Source organism: Mobula birostris, chromosome 12, assembly GCF_030028105.1.
Source record: "Mobula birostris isolate sMobBir1 chromosome 12, sMobBir1.hap1, whole genome shotgun sequence".
In the NCBI taxonomy this organism is placed as follows: domain Eukaryota; kingdom Metazoa; phylum Chordata; class Chondrichthyes; order Myliobatiformes; family Myliobatidae; genus Mobula; species Mobula birostris.
In genome coordinates, this window is record NC_092381.1 from 87,830,527 (window position 1) to 87,846,354 (window position 15,828).

The following is a 15,828-nucleotide window of genomic DNA, read 5'->3' on the forward strand; positions in this document are numbered from 1 at the left end:
GGGGAGATTCACCAGGGTATTGCCTGAGATGGAGCATTTTACTAATGAGGAGAGACTGGAGAGGCTGAGTCTGTTCTTCTTGCCGGACAGGAGGCTAAGTGGGTAAATAATATTATGTAAAATTATGAGGTGTGTTGTAGGGTTAAATAAAGGAATATTTTCTCCTCAGAGATAAGCAATACTAGAGAATGTAGATCTTGGGTAAGGGGCAAGAGATTTAGAGGGGATCTGAAAATTGGTAATTGGTTTAGCATTGTCGCATGTACTGGGATACAAAGAATAACTTTGTTTGCTTGTCATCCAAATGGATATTTCAGTAATAAGTACATTGAGGTAGTACAGAAGGAAAACAATGACAGAATGTAGAATATAGTGTCATTGTTACAGAGAAAGTAGAGTGACGGTAGATAAATAAGTTGCAGAGGCCATGATGAGATCGATTGAGAGGTCACGAGTTCATCTTTTAGCATATGAAAGGTCCGTTAAAGAGTCTGATAATGCAGGATATAAGATACTATTGATGCTGGTTGTCCGTGTATCTTCTTGTATCTTCTGCCCAATGGGAGGGGAAGGGGGCAGGAGAGAGAATGTTTGGTATGGGAATGGTCTTTCATTATGGTCTTTCCTAAAGCAGCTGGAAGTGTAGATGGAATCAATGGAGGGGTAGCTGGTTTTTATGACAGAATTCACAATTCCCTACATTTCTGTACAATTCTCTATATTCACAATACTCTACCTTTCTTGCGGTCAAAGGCAGTTGCCATGCCAAGCTGTGGCACATCCGGATAAGAAGCTTTCTAAGGTGCATCTACAAAAATTGCTGAGGGTCAACATGGACACGATGAACTTCCTTAACCCCCCTGAGGAAGTTGAGGCACTGGCGTACTTTCTTTGTGAGAGTCTGAAATACAGTGCTGGAAAGTGTAGTGGTAGCAAGTCGATGACAGCATTGAAGAAGCGTTCAGATGAGCATTGAAGGCTGTGAGCCAAGTGCTGGAAGATGGGATTAATAGAGATGTGTGCGCCCTGGCTAGTGTGGATGTGCTGGGCCAAGTGGCCTTTTTTTTGTGTTGTGTGTCTCTACAACTCGAAGAAAACAATATTAAAGAGGTCGGCAGTGTAAAGGGGGTTACTCACATTATAAATGGTTGGAGCTCCTATTTTGTTCAGTAGGGTAAGTATTACTCACATCATAAGCAATGGAATTCTTGTTAAATCTCAGCATCAGGACTTCAGAACGTCACCCAATTTCTGCTAAAGACAAACTGCTGGAGGATCTCAGCAGGTCAGGTGTCATCCACATAGGCAAAGGGACAGAAAACCTTTTGGGTTGAGATCTTGCATCATCAGCTGTGGTCCTGCTGAGTGCCACCATCAATGTGTCTTTTGTGCTAGAATACAGCATCTGCAGTCTGTTGTCTCTCTAGTCTCTGTACCTCAGACAGGCATGAACACTTCCATCACATTATTCAAAGAAAATCAGGTACTCTTATAGATAATTGGACAGAAATCCTCCCTCAAATAAATAGGTGAGGTGCTTGGTGATGCACTGGGCAGTTTTGACCATCTGTTGTCTGCTGCAGTACAGTTTCCATACTGTGCAGTGATTCAGTAGGTTAAGATGTTCTCTACTGAGCATCTGTAGAAGGTTGTGATTATTGATGTGCACAGTCCAGCTGTTCTCAGCCTCTTCAGAAAGTGGAGGAGTTGGTGAGCTTTCTTGATTGTGTAGAATGTGTTCTGGGGCCATGGGAGTTCGTGCGAATTGTGCACTCCCAGGAGTTTGAAACTGTTTGCAGTGTCCACTGCTGTGCCACCGAGGTAAAGAAGCGTTTGAGCGGTGCAAGCTCTCCTGAAGTCAACAACTATTTGTGTTCCAGTCTCCAAAACTATACCTTTCACCCACAGGTAGGAGACAGCCAGCAACTTAAAACAGGAAAATAAACAAATTACAGCAAACTTCTAATATCCATAGGTAATAAGAGAATAAAATAACCTGTTCAGTCTCCTTGCCGAAACAGAATTTCTTGTCTAACTTTTTGAAGGTACTTGTCCTTCCCTCATTCTCCGGCCTGGCCCATCTAACACTACAAGTGTAACTTTCAATTGATTTCTCCCTTGTATTGCAATGTAGAGTGTGGACCAAATTCCATATAAATAAACATTAAGTGGCACGTTTAAGAGAAAACAGGACATTAATATTGTTTAAGAAAATAAGTGCATATGTTGATAAGTAGCTAATTTGGACTGAACCATGTTTACTGACATTAATCAATTGAAGGGAATAGTCTTCTCCAGTAGAATGTGACAAAATCATCTCATACAATCATAAGAGTTTCTTCATCTATTTTCTGCTACTGTGATGACCAGATCTGGAAAACACTTTCAAACATTTCATTCCTGAAGATTAACATAAAAATTCATTTAACACATCTGTAATTTTCTAATTCTGTTATGACTTTTGTGACAAACATGATTATTAAATGTCCTATAATTTAAAACTCTGAGCCAAGATCACAAAAAAAATCCTTTGATCCTTCACAGTGTTATCACAAATCTCTTTTTCTAATTTTCTCCCATCCTGTCATCTCTTGTGCCAACTGTCCTAATTTCACAGATCTACATTTTAATTTGCTAAAATATTCACGTTGCATACTTAAATTAACAAAACTCAAAGGAAATACTTTTTCTCAGTTGTCTAGAGAAATGATCTGATTGACTGAAAAGTCTAGCCCTGGTCCATGTCATATCAGAATGTTCGTGTTAGTGCAGCTGTCAGCCTCCATGTGATACTCAGATGGAGAAATCAAACTTATCCCAGCGGATAGGGTGCAAAATTAAAGAACAAATACTGTACAAGCAAATAATACTGATAATCTACCTCATAATCTGTTATAGTAGGCCTGTTTAGGTTTTGCCTAAACCAGACCTGGTGTTAGAATCACAGCCAGGAGACAACAATGTTTGATAGATAGATAGATACTTCAATGATCCCAAAGGAAATTACAGTGTCACAGTAGCAGTACAAATATACAAATATTAGGAGAGATGTAAGAAAGAGTAAAAATATGTTAGCGCAAACAGTCTAACAGGAGGTGGTCATCACTTCCTTGGCTAAAGGTTGACTCACTATAGAGCCTAATGGCCGAGGGTAAGTGCAGTTGTCTTAGTCTATAACTAAATTTGCTCCTCTGTTCAGCCAAGCTGGCATGCAGAGGGTGAGAAACAATGTCCAGAATTGCCAGGATTTTCTGTAAGGTCCTTTGTTCTACCACAGACTCCAGTGTGTCCAGTTTCACTCCTATAACAGAGTCACCCTTTCTAATCAGTTTATTGAGCCTGTTGGCATCACCCCTGTTGATGCCATTGCCCCAGCACACCACTGCATAGAAGATTGTACTGGTGACAACAGACTGGTGGGGAACAGGTGAAGGAGAGGCCTGCATACTCCAAAGGACCTTGGTCTCCTCAGGAAGTAGAGGTGACACTGGACCTTCTTGTTTGACTATGAGAGTTGAAATAAAAACAGAAAAGGCCGAAATAAAAACAGGATAGGGAGCAGCTGTGGAGGGAGAAACACCTAATGTTTGAATTCTAAGACTGTTCATTAGAATTTCTTAATTCTAACGTGGCATGCTAGACCTGAGATATCAGCAGTTTCTTCATAAACAGAAGAGAATTGGATGATGCTGAAAATCCAGATTAATACATGCAGGAAGGTGGAGGAACTCAGCTTCTAAGGAGAGGAATTAACCAGTCGATATTTCAGGCTGAGACCTTTCACCAGAACTGTCTCCCTTTTGAGTATTTCCAATGTTTTCTGTTTGTAAGAAGTTTTTATTTGCTTTTCTAAACGTAGCTGAAAACTGGCTTTTTGAAAATATTTATTCTCACCTGAGCCTCCTCACTTCCCTCTTCATCTCACCCTATGGATATCACTTTTAATTCCTTTCTCCCTCATGTGATTCACACTACATTCCTAGAAAAAGAAATTCCACTTGAATTATCTTTTGCCTTTATCTGAGATGACCTTTTTATTTATGGTCTCTAATTTTGTTTTCCCTCATAAACCAAAACATCTTTTTTAGTCTTCCTTTCCAATGCCCTTTCAACATTGAAGAGCAATTTCTAGTCTTAAGGGCCTCAGTGAGATCATCCATCAAGTAACTCTTTTCCAGGGGCCTGGTCTATCCAATTTTTGTTGGTAGGTACACAAATTCAGCAGTTGTATTATCCCTGCAGATCTTTTTTTCCATTGTGTCTATTTTGCTTTTATGTTATGAATACCAAATTTGTTCATATCCAAGTTGCATATAATTTGAAGCTACTCTCCTGTTTGCCATTATATTATTTCAGAAATAAAACTTTGCTTTTGTTATACCTTTAACTCATACTGTATGATATTTTGTGCATCTGTTTCTTGAAATCATGGTTTAGTTTAAGCCTTAACTATAAATAAAACCTGGTGTGTGTCTGAAAATCTGAAATCAAACCAGAAGCCACTGAAATCTCTCAGCAGGTCAGACAACATCTATGAAACTATTAACTATTTCCCTCTCTATAGATGCTGCATGATCTGCTGAGTGCATTGAACATTTTTGGTTTTAATTTCACCTGTGTACAGCCCTTGTAGCCAAATGCCTTTGTCTATTGGCCATTATTTTGTAAACGGTCAAAGACGTCTGGCTACGAGAGAAGATGTTAATGTTAAGTTGCAGAGATAGTACTGCAGGGTAGATAAGACAAAGGGAATATTTCTGCTAGAGTGAATCCATGATTGCCATCCACCTGGTTGAAATTTTAACCTGTGTTGTAACTTCAACTATTCTGTGAACCTGTTTATTGAGATCACTGTGAACAAAATGCAGATACACAGAAAGTCTCTACAGCAGTTAAGTTTTTATTGTTGAGAGCTTGCATTGACATATCTATTCATAAGCAAAGTATGCACAAATTGAATATATCTTCTGCTATGTGATAGTAATATTTCCTTCCATCATCAGAGGAACCATTTCAGACTCACCAATCTAGGATGGAATATAGAATAGTCTTATTTCCCCACTAATATTACTTGTAATTTTATCTCCCCACATTCCCATTCACTCCACACTAATATTTCACAACCCATCCTTACACTACAGGCAATGTAAAGCAGCAAATCAATCTACTAACTTGCATGTCTTTGGAATGTGGGGGGAACCAGAGGACATAAAGGAAATCATGAGATCACAGTGCAAATGGGAAGTATTCACATAAAATCTGGGGCTTAACTTTGAAACAAACTTTCTCCTTACTACAAGCTGATGTCAACAGGTGAGTCAGTCATTCTGGAATGAATGCTCCCCAATCCAAAATTTTCATTAATCATATACTATTTCTTATCTACTTCCCCCAACCCACACACTTCCTCTTCCTCTGTCCTAAGTATACAGGACTGTGCTAAAGTCTTAGACGCATATATATTATTAAGGTGCCTAAGACTTTTGCACAGTAATGTACTTGTTAACATGGAGTGCAGAGCGAGTGTGTAAATCTGGCAGGAGCAAAGTATGTTGGGTATGGTGAGGGTGGAGTGCCATGGGAGAGGTGTGGGACAGGTGTAGAGAAAGAGTACCAGGGGCAGGGGGCAGCCCAGGTGCAGAAACATCCAGACCTGTAACACCAGGGAACATCATTTAATTCCAAACAACTGGTTTATTGAATATTACAGAATGTCTCTCTAGTGCTTCCTGCTCCCTTCACTCTCCCTTCCGCTCTTCCCAACTATGATCCTCCTCTAGCCTGGCCCCGTCCCACTCTCACAATAGAGACCCATATCAGAATCAAGTTAATCATCACTCACATATGTCATGAAATTTGCGTTTTTTTTGTGGCAGCTTTACAGAGCAGTACATAAAATTACTAAATACTGTGCAAAACTCTTAGGCGCCCTCTGAGGCCTCCGTCAGTCAGAGTTGACCATGGAATTGCATCCTAGCTGTCTAGCTATGCAAGCCTGGGCAGTATGATATGGAGAGCAAGATGTTACCATAGAACCATAGAACCATAGAAACTACAGCACAGAAACAGGCCTTTTGGCTCTTCTTGGCTGTGCCGAACCATTTTCTGCCTAGTCCCACTGACCTGCACACGGACCATATCCCTCCATACACCTCCTATGTAGCAAGCTCCCCTTCTCCATGCTTTTCTTAGGATGTATTCTCCATCCTGTCTACGATATTATTTTCTGTTCCCTCATAAGGCTTCAGAATCCCTATTTGCCTCAGGAGCATATGCTGCCTTTTTCCTGTTCTGCTCATCTCAGTCAAATCTTGGTAACCCTGTGTTACCCCATGCTAATCTTTCAGTAAGAACCTCTTATCTTCTTCTCTCTCCATGCTAGTCCTTTTATCCTTTCTCCGTTCTACTGTAGTCCTGGATTGTAGTTCTCATTAGCATGGATGTAGCTATGCATAATTAGCTCAGTTTAGCCCTATCCAACAGTATATTGTAGCTACTGCCCAGTGGATATCACTATTGTGTCCCTACCTTTACAGGACAATCACGAGGAAATCTGCAGATGCTGGAATTTCAAGCAACACACAGAAAAGTTGCTGGTGAACGCAGCAGGCCAGGCAGCATCTCTAGGAAGAGGTACAGTCGACGTTTCAGGCCGAGACCCTTCCTCAGGACTAATTGAAAGAAGAGCTAGTAAGAGATTTGAAAGTGGGAGGGGGAGGAGGAGGGAGAGATACGAAATGATAGGAGAAGACAGGAGGCGGAGGGATGGAACCAAGAGCTGGACAGTTGATTGGCAAAAGAGATATGAGAGGATCATGGGACAGGTGGCCCAGGGAGAAGGAAAAGGGAGAGGGGGGAGAAAGCCCAGAGGATGGGCAAGAGGTATAGTGAGAGGGACAGAGGGAGCAACGCTGTTCATGGAGTATTCACGAGTGAGAAAAGCCTCTATCCATTTCATAAAATGGTCAATAATAACTAAACAAAACTTCTTACCTCTGTCCGAATTGAGGGGTCCTATGAAGTTAATCTTGGTGTTTTTTCAGGGTTTTAGTGACCATTGTTGATGGCTTATCGAACCCCTACATTTCTTACCAGATTTCTTTGTATATACTGTATAATATATTTCTGGCAATGTCTGGCCACATCTTAGTCCATACTTGTCCACAACTAATATTATTTTTGTAGAAACAGCGTTTTATCTTTGCCTTTATGGGTAAATATTACTCCCTGTGTAAATATTGGCTGTTCCGTCTGGTCCTAATGCCAAAGCTCATATAACGGAGACTTGTGCATCGTCAATTCTGGTTCTCTCCTATCTGAAATACAGCCTCTCCCATTGATGACCTCCCTCCCTAACTTTGAAATACCATCATAGCATCTCCCAGATACATTTACATACATTTCCAGGTTTGCTATCGGCTTTTCTCAGACTCAAATGTGGTTTTCTAGCTATGTGCTCAGTGTATTTGTGTGTTTCTTCAGTATATTTCAGTGAGGAAGGTAAGAACTTAAATATATTTTATGGTAATATTGGGATCCTGAGTGTCCTGAGAGACAAGCTGGCTGACTAGATCATTTTAATTTAACCATCCAAAGCAGCTTAATAGCTGTGTCCTCTGTTAAAGCGGTAAGAGAATTAGGACTGACAATATGAGTAAAGGTCTTAACTACCATTGGCTCAACACATAATTTAAAATGAACTCTTATTTGCATTTTATGAAACACACTGTGATTACATTTGAAAAACAAATCTTTCAAATGGAATCTAAAACTCCAAATCAATAAGTCAAGAGTCTCGAACAATTACTTTTAACCTTCTGCAAAAGAATTCTTGTAACGAAAAGCAACGTTTAAGATTAGTCCTGAAATGTTCCAATGCACCTACCAAAGTACCAATTTAAGTACACAGTGAACATCAATTTTCACAAACATCAGCTCCTTTTTGAAATGTGGGAGGCTCATATCCGGAACAGAGACACTGGTATTTCTAGCCCCTTAATCTGGTTTCCACAAGACCACTGTAGGATTCGGTCTTTTTCTTTCTCCCAAGTCAATTGTAAAGGAAAGTGATAAAAGAGCACAAACATAAACCACAGGTGAGATAAAAGAAAATCCATGTTTAGACTTTCATAACTTCGAACAAACAATTAATTTCCACAGTGAAAATCTTTTAAAGAATAAAGACAAAGGAAGGGTAGATAGATGGGTACCTACATACCCATACATTTATACAACTTCTTAAAGGTTTACTACCTCACCAAAGATAAATTGCCTTACAAATTGATTTTACATAAAATAGTGGAACTTTTCACTCATTTGCATCCCAATTCCTTTGTAGCAGAGGATTAATTCAACATTTTCCCAATACAAGTTTAACAAACACAGAACAGCTTTTCACTCACTCACACAAACCTCATGCATTCTCTTTCTCTTTCATTGGATTTTGTTTTTTTTTTTGCGTTTGGGGTTAATGTCTAAGTTATGTCCTTAGTCCCATTCCGGCTCCTTATTTGTGTCACCTCTAGCTCCCCTACCCAATCCATCCTTTATTGTGGCCAAAATTGTGTGGGTCTTGTTTTTAACCCATTCACTTTCTATAACAGTTTATGATCCTCTGTGGTATTAATTATATCTCTTTCAATAATTTAAACAACTCTTCCTCTCTGACTCACAGTACATTCTTATATTGGGCAACTTTTTTTTGCCTGGGAGTTTTACATAGCTCTTTCGACTTCCACTTTGCAGCCCTATAAATGCTGCCTCTTGCGGGGCATTATCTCGTCACTTCTTTCTGTCTGCTCCCTTTCAACTGTCCACACCATGCATTCTGATCTTCCTCTTTTTTGATTCTGAACGTACCCTTTTCTATAAGCCATTGTTTCTTTAATTTTATCACAGTGATCAGTCTCCACTGGAGGCTTCCACCCTGCTGGTCTGGTACCTTCCCCCCCTCTCCCTGGTAAAACTCACCAGTTTTCCCACCTTCCTGGATCCAAATTATACCACTGATTTACCATTTGTCTTGGTTACCTCCTGCCTTTGGTTGTCTGAACTCTTCACTGTCAATGCGTTAGTATCAGTTGGTCCCTGGGTAGCACTTTAGTGAACTCCTGGAGGGCTGGTGCCCCGCTGGTCCAGCATTCCAGTGGACCCTGTGCACAGTGCCCATTGCAAATGTAAAAGAACTCACATAAAAGTCCGAGGTATACCCTCAGAACAAACTTTTTCTTTATCTCAAGCTGCTGTCAACAGAGGAGTCTCTCATTTTAGAATGAACGCTCCTTGATCCAAAGTTTTCATCGCTCTTATACTATTTATAATCTACTTCTCCTCTCATTACCTCTACCCCTGCCCTATACACTGTATTTATAGAATGTAAAACTTTTGTAGTCTCAAGCTTTGGAGCCCATGTTGTATGAGCCTTCAAGCCTTATTATAGTTCACATTACTGTGCAGCTGTTTGACTTCGTCTACCTGGTGCCAACCCTGTAGAGTGCCCTTTCATCTTTCTCCTATATTATCATCCCTTGTTGTCTACTCCAGTGCTCTTTACTGCAACAGGCAGAACATGTGATCTCCTCAAAGTCAGCACCAGAAGTCAAGATTGAACTTGTCTTTGGAGCTGTAAGAGAACATCTCTATTAGCCCTGCTCTACTGTGTAATCCAAAAATATTTATGCTGCAAGAACTTATACAAAGCTTTGTGGCAAAAAATATAAAAATACATGGAATGCTTATTCATCAAGATATGAACTATACACAAACCAAGGGCAGCATCTGTATTACCCTCAAATATAACAATATATTACAGGCACAGTGGCACAGTAGAGAATCTGTACTGCAATTAAAGATAGCATGTGATACAACTGTACAAAAATAACCATAGCATTTGGTATAGGAAAACTGTACAGCGCCAATGAATTCTATGCTACCGTAGCGTAGCCGTTTGCATAACGTTATTACAACTTGGGGCGTCGGAGTTTAGAGTTCAATTCCGGTGTCCTCTGTAAGGAATTTGCACGTTCACCTTATTTGGATTTCTTCCGGGTGCTTTACTTTCTTCTCACAGTCAAAAGACGTACCGACTCTTGTAAATGATCCTGTGATTAGGCTTGGGATAAGAAGGTGGGTTGCTGGGCAGCATGGTTCATTGGGACAGAAGGACCCGTTCCACAATGTAGATCTAAAAAAATTAAAAATAATAAACTAGATTTAATACTGCAGATGTTTGAAATATGAAACAAAATCAGAAAATGCAGGGTAAAACTCAGCTGGTCAGGCAGCATCTTTGGAAAGAGAAACAGTATATTGCCTTGATAGTTTTTCCAGCATCTTCTGCTTTTGAACACAGTGGTGTAGCATGATATTATGAGAATTAGCTGTACAGTGGCTTACAAATAGGAGGTAGTAAATTGGATTTGTGGGAGAAGCTAGAGAGTGGTAGTAGATGGTTGCCTCTCTGACTGGAGGCCTTTTAGTGTGCCATGGGGATCAGTGCTGAGTCCTTTGTTGTTTGTCATCCATATCAATGATGTAGATGATAATGTGCTTAACTGGATCAGCAAATTTACGGATGACACCAAGACTGGGGTGTAGTGGACAATGAGGAAGGCTATCATGGCCTGCAGAGGGATCTGCATCAGCTGGAAAAATAGGCTGCAAAATGGCAGATCACATTTAATGCAGAGAAGTGTGAGGTTTTGCACTTCAGTGGACCAACCAGGGTAGGTCTTACACAGTGAATGGTAGTGTACCGAGAAGTGTGGTTGGACAAAAGGATCTGGGAATACAGGTCCATAATTTGTTGAAAGTGGCTTCAAAGGTAGGTAGAGTCGTAAAGAAAACTATTGACGCATCGGTCTTCATAAATCAATGTATTGAGTACAGGAGATGGGATGTTATATTGAAGTTGTAGAAGACATTGGTGAGACCTAATTTGGAGTATTGTGTGCAGTTTTGGTCACCTAACTACAGAAAAGATAAAGAGGGTTGAAAGAATGTGGAGAAAATTTACAAGGATATTGCCAGGCGTGGAAGATCTGAGTTATAACGAAATATTGAACAGATTAGGACTGTATTCTTGAGAACATAGAAGATTGAGAGGAGATTTGAAAAAGGTATACAAAATTATGAGGGGTATAGATAGTGTAAATGCAAGCAGGCTTTTTCCACTGAGGTTGGATGAGACTACTACCAGAGGTCATAGGTTAAGGGTGAAAGGTGATCCTCTTCACTCAGAGAGTCATGAGAGTGTGGAATGAGCAGACAGCAGAAGTGGTGCTTAATTTCAACATTTACGAGAAGTTTGCATAGGTATATGGATGGTAGGGGTATGGAGGGCTATGGTCCCAGTGCAGGTCGTTGGGAGTAGGCTGCTTAAATGGTTTCAGCATGGACTAGATGGGCTAAAGGTCCTGTTTCTGTGCTGGACTTCTCTAGGACTCTATGAGACAGCTATGGCAGTCATGAAATAAAGTAGCAATGTATGTTCCAGCAAGATACAAACACATGCAAATATACCTGTATAGTATTGTCAAGTACAATAATATACAACAGTCATCTTCTGCGTAGTACAGACCATGTTTCTTACTAAAATACACCATATCCTTCTTGAGTTCATACACCATAGTTGCCATCATTTCTAATCCCAGTTTGTATGGATTCTTCCATCATTGCTGTTAACACATTTGCTTGTCTTTTAACTACATGTCAATACCCTGAAGCCAATGAAATATCCCCTCTGCTGAGATTAAATACCTCAAATATATTTACCCATCTTTTTGCTCAGTGGATGAATTACAAAGTAAATTGATCAACAACTGTAATGCAGAGTTAGAGGTGTGTGTGTGTGTGTGTGTGTGTGTGGAGCGAGGGAGCGATATATCTGGCATGGAGCAACAACAAGGGACTTTATTCTGATTGAATAATTTTAATTTTAGCAGACAATTGTCAGAGCAGGAAAATTAAAACATCTCCTACCTAGTATGCATTTTTAGACTAACCAACTGTGCCTGAGGCAGATGAAATATCTGTCACTGGAATCAACAGTAAACTGATACATTCCCTTAGGAATGTGCAATCAATACTTAGTTCCTTTAGTGACTTATTTTGACTGAATAGATCTATTCTTATTGCACGCGTCAATAGTCACATAGTGAGACAAGTAATCACTGCAGATTTCTGTAAAAAGAACCATTTATTCTCAAGGAGGTTTTTTTCTAATTCCCATTTACCTTTATGGCAACTCTGTCTGCTAATCTTTAGAAATAATAACGTTCATACTAATCAATTTAATAGATAATCAAGTCATTGCATGTAGGCAAATATTAGCTACTAGGACACAATGAGATATTTTGACTTGTTGCAATAATGCTTTGTTGTAACAAATTATTTGGTTTTTTGAGATTATCTGAAATTCCTAACTGGTTAGATGTTATTGACTACGTATGCTCAATCTGAAATTTAAACTGAATGAGGGAATGCATCCATTGCACTGGAACACCAACCAATGCAGATACAGAAGAGGGATCAATGTCTTGTACAATTAGAAGGATGCAATGTTGGAACAGCTAAACAACCTGCCTCATTATCCAGAAGGTTTGGACCAGAGAATTCCATTCCACATATCTCTGGAATTTAAATTCAGATCAATAATCTAGAATTTGTAGCAACAGCTTTTCTTAGCAATGATGAAGACCATATAAACTACTTGTAAATTAGAAGATTGTGAGGTCAAGAGTCCATCTTATTGTAGCAGGGGTCCATTCAATAGTCTCATAGCAATAGGATAATAGCTGCCTTGAGTCTGGTGGTGTGCGCTTTTAGGCTTTTGTATCTTGGCCTGAGGGGGAAAAGAGAAAATGTCCAAATGGGTGAGGTCTATGTTCTACTGAGGCAGCATGAAGTATAAACATAATCCATGGAGGGCAGTTTGGTTTTCATGATATGCTCAGCTGTGGCCACAACTCTTTGCAGTTTCCTGTGGTCTTGCGCAGAGCAGTTGCCACCATGATGCATTCTGATAATTTAGATGCTTTCTATCAACATCTAATAAAAATTAGTGAGGGTATGCCAAATTTATTTAGCCTTCAGATGAAGCAGAGATATTGTGCGCTTTCTTGACCCAGGTATCTACATGATCAGACCAGGACAGGCTATTGGTAATTTTTACTTCTTGGAAATTTAAAAGTTTTCAACTCTCTTGACCTCTTGACCTCAGCACCGTTGATGTAAACAGAAGCATGTGCACCGTCCTCCTTTCTGAAGTCAATGACCAGCTCTTTTAATTTGCTGACATTGAGGGAAAGGTTGTTGTCGTGAAAAGGTTGGTCCATGTCACCAGGCTTTCCATCTCCTTCCCGTACTTTGTGAGATCTGCCCACAACAATGATATCGCCTGCAAATTTGTGGATGGAGATAGAGCAGAATCTCCCTAATGGTTGTGAAGCCTCCTTTAGTTCAATTATGTTCCTATGAAGATGAAATCTACTTCTTTGTCTGGCCTATAAGTATCTCCAGGTCCACCTGATTGAATTGCTTTCTTAAAACCAAAAAGGCAGAGCAAGCCACCCAGTTGTCATTACTTTCCCAAAGGGCAATCAGGAATGGGCCTTGCCAGTAATTCTGGAAAACTCATAAACAAAAATTCTCCTTCATTTTGGTGCATCAGGAAAGAATTATGCGTTCTCAGTCTTGTGGTCTACAACAGAGGGAAAGGAGGTTGGTGGAGTTTATAGTTAATTTTCATATGAAAAGCCACTTGTTCAAATGAAGGTAATGAAAGAGAGCATGTGAATTAAGATGGTCATGCACCACTTTGGAGTCAAAGGAGAAGGGTCTGCAGATGCAGGGGAAAATGGGATAAAATTTAAAAGACTGAAAAACTGGCTGCTCTTCCAGCAGCCTCCCATTCTCAGAGTATCAGCTATATTCAGGCGGCAGATCTCATGTCTCATAATCAGAGACCATGGTTCATTTCCCACCTCAGGACTTAATCCTACAAGCACATCGGTGTAGGACAAAGACAATGTAATGTTGGCTGAGGCACCACCTATAGCTAACAAGAGCCCCGTCCATTTATTGAGTGGATACAAAATAGTCTGAGTCAATTTTCAACAGTGAGTATGGATTCTGGCAAACATTAAATTCGAACTCTACTGGATGAAGTGCTCATACATCTCATTTACTGTGCAAATAATGCTGGCTTTGTTTGTCTACATGATAACAATAAGTATACTTAAACAGACTTCATTGAACTTAAGATAACCCGAAGCTTTACGAAGTGACTGCTTTTCTTCTTTTTAACACTACTGCCTTTCCATAGTTACAGAAAATTATTGGAATTATAGCAATGGCCAGGATCTTCTGAAACCTTATCCAAGCATTCGAAGTTTTCTTTTGATTTTATGACTCTGAAAATCTGTGTGAAACTACTATGCTTCAGTAAATATTCTGAGAAAGGTGAATTATTACACCAGTGTAAATGCATGTGGAATAAAGGAAACACTGGCCACATGGATTGAAAGATATTGAAATGTAGGATTCAAAGGATTTAGCCAACACGAAGGTTCAGGAAATAGCATGTGATAGGAGCATCAATAGACAGCACTTGTATTTATGACTGAATAAGAGCTGAAATAAAGGGTTTTGGAAATACTATCAAACTGTTCGTAATACCAAAGTGTAGGTACAGGTAAGGAAAAGTTTTATTGGCTTGCATTCTGAGGGCAGAGGATGAACAGATGGGTGGATAGTTCTGTATAAGGCAGAAGTTCAGTACTGTGCAAAAGTCTTGGGTGCATGTATATAGCTAGGGTATGAATATTCAGTAATATATTCTGGAAGAATACAGAAAACAGGTGCAGCTTGGAGCAGAAGAACAAAGGTGCACATGTTGATGTAGCATTCACCAAGGCAGAGGATAACTTAATTTAATTTAGAGACATAGTACCATACGGTCCTTTGGCTCAACTGATCAAGCTTCCCATTTGCCCATGTTTATCCCGTATCCTTCAATGCCATTCCTATTTAAGTATCTGTCTCCTCATAGACCATGGGCCAAGAACACTGCCTTTACAATTACTAGGTTCTAGGGCACCTTGCAGCTATAATGTGAGTTGCTCTCCAGAAAGTACCACAGAGACTGTGACTGACACTATTTCTTTGCCCTTTGGCGACCTTGTGACTTGTTAAACCAGTAGACAGTAGAAGGATCCCTGAGAGGGGACGTAGCCCCTCATACCCAAAGTTGACTTACCTTGTGGGGAAACATTTGAAATCTGCAGGCACGAAGGATGATAAGGTTATAGAAACTTCAACAATAAGGCATTGACCATGAGAATGAGAGGAGATGCTTCTGCTGGGTATAATAACCCTTTCAATTCTTAGGGAGATAGCAGGTTTGCAGGCAACGGGAAGCCTGGAGTAAACAATAAAAAAACTACTGCAGCTGCTGGAAAGCCAAAATCAATATAGAAAACATGAAACATTCAGCAAGTCAGAAAACCTTTGTAGAGAGGGAAACAGAGTTAATGTTTCTAGTTAAACATCCTCAGAACTGGAGTGCCACATCAATAGAATCTATCATTTGCTGAATGCTTGTGAAGTCTGCAAATCCTTGTGGCTGTGATGATTGCGAGTCTCTGGTCAAGAAGAAGGAAATTAAGATCCCTCTCCCTGAATAAGGAGCATCAGTGGTTGCCCAAACCACTGCGTAGCAAGCAAAAAATTAGAGAGATCAGCTGTCGCCAGCTGGAATGTTGTGAAGGCCAAACTTGGAGAAGTTTGGAGAACCAGATATCATCATAAGCACAGGCATACTACCCTGTT